The 6981-nt window shown below is 37.9% G+C and overlaps 1 protein-coding gene across 1 annotated transcript in view; it reads left to right on the top strand.

The window, feature by feature from the left end:
* The first annotated feature begins 4414 nt into the window (after nt 1-4414).
* LOC106875780 (monocarboxylate transporter 13) overlaps nt 4415-6981 on the top strand; it is a 34640-nt gene continuing 32073 nt past the window's right edge. Inside the window, exon 1 of the mRNA XM_014924041.2 lies at nt 4415-5802. The gene's annotated coding sequence lies outside the window, so the exon portion shown is untranslated. The remainder of the gene's footprint in view (nt 5803-6981) is intronic.

Below are 6981 nucleotides of genomic sequence, written 5' to 3'. Positions count from 1 at the left end.
ATATATATATATATATATATATATATATATATATATATATATATATATATATATATATACACACACACATATATATATATATAGTGTGTGTGTGTATCACTATATCGATCGGCCTATCATATGTTGTTTACGGGAGCGTATTCCAAGTGAGATAATTCGAGAAAGGAGCGGAGAATACCGAAAACACCAGTTCCGCTGGGCCGTACACGTCGCAGTTGCCGAATGGTATTCAAGAGATTAGAAAAGGTGTCGTGGAAAGTCTCCACGACGATGGGAAAATGATTCACACACACGTGTATGTATGTATGTATACACAGGTACGTTCGTACATAGTACATACATACATACACAGTGAAAGAAGATAATGCGCTTACGCGTAATGCTGAAGCTGTTGAAAGAAAACTAAGCACCAGTATATAACTCAGTGCTGCTCACACACGTGCACACACATACCCATAGAAATACGTACATTTACATATACACACATCAGCGCTCTTTCAACAGCCTTTAGAATATTTGTGACTTCCGTCGTATTTCAATAGGCGACTAAGCGAAATGATAATTTGTAATATGGTACTTAAAATAGCATGATCTAGGGAATGCATGGAGAAATTATTAGCATAACATCAACCATTCCCACGCAAGAACTAGGCTGATATCTCTTTATAGAGGAGCAAAGGCTTTTCACACCGGAAAACATGCCAAAGATCCATGACTTTTATTTAGTTGGAGAGTTACAACAAAAGGCAGGAGAGATAGGTGTTACACTCGCGGTAGCACCGCTCACCAGAGTGATTTCTGTCTTAACGCAAAATTACCCTGCCCCACCTTGTTGCCAGAGCTACAATTACAATGCCAACGACAAAGCAGTAACAGAAACATCAGAGTAGAAACCCAAACCGCTACCGTGTCAACTAACAGGTTTAATTGCACCACCTTCGAAATAGGAAGCCTCATGCGAATGTTCTCTTTCTCCAAACAACACGAGCACAAATTATACAAACACAATTTTATCAACCAGCGTGTATTCTACCTTTTCGATTTCTCGTTAACTGACAAGAAGGAGATTATCATAGCAAACCATCATCAGAAGTAAAAAAAAATAATAAAATTTAAAAAAAACAAAAAACGAATCACATGATGATAATACTACCACCAAAAAGGCTACAAACTTTATGGATAAAAAACGAAAACAGTGCAACCGCAACAGTAACATCAAGAACAGTAAAAAGACGTCTTTTATCAGGGAAAGTAGCTGATACTTTATTAGAGGCACCTATCCGAACTGACGCAGGAAAATAGTGCAACATACATGACTGATATTGTTCTTTATTTTAATGGGTCACCACATCAAGTTGGGGATTAAAAAATGAAAACTTCTTAGAACTGCTTTGAAGATGGGATCCTTATCTCCTAGAGCATGTGCTACAAGTAGAGCAATATTAAGTTCCCTACCTATCTCCTTTATCGCAGAATGAGTTTGTTTGAGAATGTTCTAATTTTGTGAAGCAGTTTTCAAAATATGTTCGCAGACAATGTTTAGGTTAATATATGTTAAATTAAAAGACGGTAGGTATAAGGTGATTTAAGTTCGCATATTGTAGCGATAAACATAGAAAAGAAATTGCTCGTTTAATCATGGACACCTCGGAAGAACATATGATGCAAATATATAACAACGGTACTAACATGGCACGAAAATATAATGGCGCTCATGCGAAAATACCAGATCAGTATTCAATAGTCATCTTTTCCTCATGTGGCAGGCATTGGCGCAGCTGAGTGTACACCGGACGGCATAACATATTTTATAACGGTTTAAACAGTTTATAACTCATTTAGTGTTGAACCATGGAAGTTATTTATAAATCGCGTAATTTGTTCTATTCACAGTATATCAGATATCATGTAATCTGACAGACTAGAAGATATCAAAACTTTTGTTTCACCTTGCTGGTATTCGAATAGTATTTGAAGTTTAACTTAACAGCCAAGGAAAAGGAATGCATTGAATGGATTATAAGCATGTGGAAGTATCTAACATTTTAAATCTCCTTGAAGGGTTGGTGAAGTTACGAAACAATTGGAAAAGTATCTGGAATGAAGCCAAAAAGTTGGTGCCAGATTTTGAAATGGAAATCAAAATCTCTTATTGTAAGCGGAACGGCAAGAGCTGAAAGCTAAGACGAACACTCAACGGCATAACACATGATGCCAACTAGACAGAAATGGCTGATATATGTGATTCGCAAAAAGAAGCCTACTTCAGATAATCTGCATTTTATGGTTTGACTGATAATGTTATGGTAGGATTAACTCTACGTAAACGGTTGAAATATTTCACGATGTCTGAAAGTAAGGAGAAAAAGTGAAAGTGTTAACCCAACGATATCCTATTGAATTTAATGACGATTTTGCAAGAGAAAGCTGGTTGGCAGAAGTGTTAACATATCGGGCAAAATGCTTAGCAGCATTTTTCCGGCTCTTTACGCTCTGAGTTCAAATCCTACCGGCTTTCATCCTTTTGGGATCCAGGTGCAGGCATATGCTGCGTGGTTAAAAGTTCGCTTTGCAAACATGTGGTTTTTGATTTTGTCCCACTACGCAGCCTTGGACACAGGTCTTCCAACCGACAAATGTCTTGTAAGTAATTTTGGTAGACGGAAACTGTGCGGAAGTCCGTCGTGTGTGTGTGTGTGTGTGAGATTCTGGTCAAAAGAGAGAAATTCGAACTTACAAAAGTCCTGTAACAATGAGCATTAAATATCAAAGAGAAAAATAATTTTGTTCAGTTGACAAAATAAATGATTTTGTTCTTGTTAGCCTGAATGGAAGAACCCATCTGACTGACAAAGAATTTTGGAAGGGCTTTTATTTTTAGACTGAGGTCAAACGGCCAAATCCATTCAACCATGCGGTCAATCTTTAGCGACACCAATTAAAGAACAGAGCGAAAGGTATCGAGGAGAGGTATTTGAAGAAAACTCCAATTTACGGTCCCCTAATTCCTCTGATTGTAATCATATGGATTACAACGTGTGGGGCGCAACACTAAGGCCGAGGCTGGTGGCCACGATCGAAGATGTGTTCGAAGATTTTCTCAAGGACACAGTGTCGAACACAGATGCTAGGTTCCGGCGCTGTCACGAGGCATGGTGGAATCGGTTACTTTGAGTAAACTGTTATCTCCCAGCCATAATCTAATTGATATATTGAAAATTTTTTTTACTCTTTTACTTGTTTCAGTCATTTGACTGCGGCCATGCTGGAGCACCACCTTTAGTTGAATCAAATCGACCCCAGGACTTATTCTTTGCAAGCCTAGTACTTGTTCTATCGGTCTCTTTTGCCGATCCGCTAAGTTACGGGGACCTAAACACACCAGCATCGGTTGTCAAGCGATGTTGGGGGGACAAACACAGATACACACACACATATATATATATATATATATATACATAGATACGATAAGCTTCTTTCAGTTTCCGTCTACCATATCCACTCACAAGGCTTTGATCGGCCTGAGGCTATAGTAGAAGACACTTGCCTAAGGTGCCACGCAATGGGACTGAACCCGGAACTATGTGGTTTGTAAGCAAGCTACTTACCACACAGCCACTACTTTTATTTTTGGATGGGATATTGTGTTTTCTTTCCTTTTATGCAAACTGTCGAACTTAGTCCGAACATACTGTATTCCTACAAAAAGAGGAAAACTAAAAAGTATCTTTCTCGAAAAGGTGTAATTGAGGAATACGGTTTATTTGGACGATAAAGTTCTGGTTTTAGGAGAAATGTCCACATTCCAAACACCCGCTAAAATAGTTGTGTTACAAATGCAGGGGAACTGCCCGGAAGGGTTTAATCGAACAAACCAACATCAGTAATTTTATTTTTAAGCCGGGTACTTATTCAATCCGTTCTCTTTTGCCGAGCCGCTAGATTACAAGGATGTAAAGAAAACAACACCAGTTGCCAGGCGGTGGTGGAGGACAAACATAAATACATACAGACAGACAGATAGATTCGACGTGTTTCTCTCTATCAAATTTACTCACAAGGCCGCCTAGGGCTGTAGTTGGAGATATTTCCCTCAGGTACCGCGCAGTGAAACTGAATCCAAGATGACATTGTTGAGAGGCAAGTTCTTTATCACATAGGCCTGCCTATATACATCTATACACACGCACGCGTGTATGTGTCTGCGTATATGCATATATGTGTATCTGCGACCGTATGTATGTGTACAAAACGCACAAGTATACGCAAGCGCACGCACACACACACACATACGCATACATACGCGCTCGCGCACGCACACACATGTGTGCGCGCCCACACGTTAAGAGAAAACTGGAAATTCCAGTACAGCTATATATATCTTAAAATATTCTTTCTTACGTAAGCACAAAGCCTCACTTGGCAAAGTTTCGGAATGGCTACCCCTCGAAGCCTTATATCCAGAATCGTAATTTCTGTTATAGGAATTCTTGAAAATGGGAAAAATAAGTCTATCCTTTCTCTTCTCATGAAGAATAGAACTTCGAAGGACAGTGATTACAAAGATACGCTTCACACACATTTAGCGTGAGAGATGTATTTGGTCGATATCAACTCCAGTACTCAAGTGGTACTATATTTTATCAACACCGGCGGGATTTGAACTCAGAACGTAAAGAACTCTTGCTACATATCGTTCCACTTTCTAACAGTTCTTTATACATATGCCGCAAAAATCTCCCACCACCCAACATTTAACAACCGGTGTTGCTTTACGTCCTCGTAACTTAGCGGTTCGGCCAGAAAGACCCGATGGAATGAGTACCAAACTTTAAAATAAATATTGTATATTTGTTCGACTAAACCCTTCAAATACCGTAATCTCCACTCCCACCGCTTGACAAACGGTATTGGTTTGTTAACATTCTTGTAAATTAGCGGTTCAGCGATTTACAATAAGTGTAAATAATCGAATAAGTGGACAGACAAAAGCCTTTTGAGTGAGTTTGGTAAACGGAAACTAAAAGAAGTCTGATGTATGTATGTATGTTGAAAGCTCGGATGGACCTAGTGCAGGCTCAACGGCTATCTAGCAATAGCACGGGTACGCAGAAATTCCGGAATGGTGTCCGGCGTGCTGAAAGACCACTGGGAGTGAGGCACCCCTCAGCTTTTGTTGAAGCATGTCTGTAGGAGAAGGTTACTCTGATGTAAAATCAGATATGCAGGGAATGGCATTGGACGTTTTGGGGATCTTTGGTTTGTGCTAGAGATCACGGCGCTCCCACATCCCTGAGCCTACTACTCATATTGGCACCAGTCATCTTCCTCCGGCTTGTCTCTGGATAATGTCAATAAAATGGAGAGGGTCTATGAGGTGTTGTGCAAGCCTTATTGGGCATAAAACTCTGCACAGGCATTGCCGACCTCTGTTCGATATGTGCATGCCCTCCCCACTATATATGTATGTATGTATGTTACTTTGTTTACGCCCTATAAATTATTTGTTCAACAAAAGAGATCAATAGCGGAAGAAGCAGGCTTTAAAAAATAAATACTGGAGTTCGATTTCGATTAAAACCCTTCTAGGTGGTGCCCCAATATAGCCGCAGTCCAACGACTAAAAACAGTATAAAAATAGATACTCAATCTTTCTCTGAACAGATGATGTATTAACACTAATCATTGCATAATGTAGTTATCTGAGTGACCTCCCTTGTTCTGGACTAAACATTGTAATATTGAAATGTAAACTCGTGTTTGTCTTTCTGCTGCTTGGAAATAATCTCAAACGAAAATTCGGTAAATATAATTCATTTAATTTTTCTTTGGGTTGTGTTTATATGATATTGCGAATGAAGTTAATCAAATGTTGTTTTACCTTTACCGAATTTGTTTAAAAAATCTACTTTAGCATTATATTCGTTTAGGTAATGCTATATTTTTATTGTATTTTAATGTATTCATTCGCTTTTTATCGTAATCTAAGATAACTTATTTCAGCGATTGTTTCTGTTAAAGCGACAATCACTGACAAGAAGAAAACGCATGTACTATAACGCACACACATTAACTAACCACATTGACAATAGAAGAAAGATAAATTACAGAGAGAGAGAGAGAAAGAGAGAACGCATAAACTGACTACAGAGAGTCAATAGAAGAAAGATAAATTACAGAGAGAGAGAGAGAAAGAGAGAACGCATAAACTGACTACAGAGAGACAATAGAAGAAAGATAAATTACAGAGAGTGAGAGAGAAAGAGAGAACGCATAAACTGACTACAGAGAGACAATAGAAGAAAGATAAATTACAGAGAGAGAGAGAGAGAACGCATAAACTGACTACAGAGAGACAATAGAAGAAAGATAAATTACAGAGAGATTGGTGAGCCTTCTGCAAAAAGCGTCAATTTAGATACAACGAACAATAATTAGGAAAGTGCAAAAATAACTTTGATACAGGTATTATGAATGAAGCGACAGTCAGTAAATAGTATCATTTCGAAATTTATTTTGATTATAACACAGCGTTACATTTACTTGTAATGTATATTATATTTAACTCTTGTTGATATTGATATACACCCCCCCATTCATAAACTTCCCTGACGAAAACTTTCAAATGGATATTTTTTTGTTAAACTTCTGAAATGATTTATTAAAATACGAAATGTCTTATTCTGAACAATGATTGCTTATAATTAACTAAACGCTGTCGCTGAGAAATGAAACAGTTATCTTACAGAAATACTTTTGCCATATGAATACCCTAATTTTAAGCATTTTTTTCGTTTCGGCCATCAAAATAGCCACGGTATTTTTATACATTCCACATTATTCTTACATTTTAATTGACGCCGCTTTAGTTAAAGGTTTCTCAGAAACTGGATCAATTCTTTTTTTGACCAAGTACTCAACCTTCTACATATTAAGTTATAAGGAAGAAAGGATACATTATTTAATAGGATCTTGCGTATG

Source organism: Octopus bimaculoides, chromosome 2 (genome assembly GCF_001194135.2).
Source record: "Octopus bimaculoides isolate UCB-OBI-ISO-001 chromosome 2, ASM119413v2, whole genome shotgun sequence".
Taxonomy (NCBI): Eukaryota; Metazoa; Mollusca; class Cephalopoda; order Octopoda; family Octopodidae; genus Octopus; species Octopus bimaculoides.
This window is presented reverse-complemented; position numbering and strand designations above follow the sequence as displayed.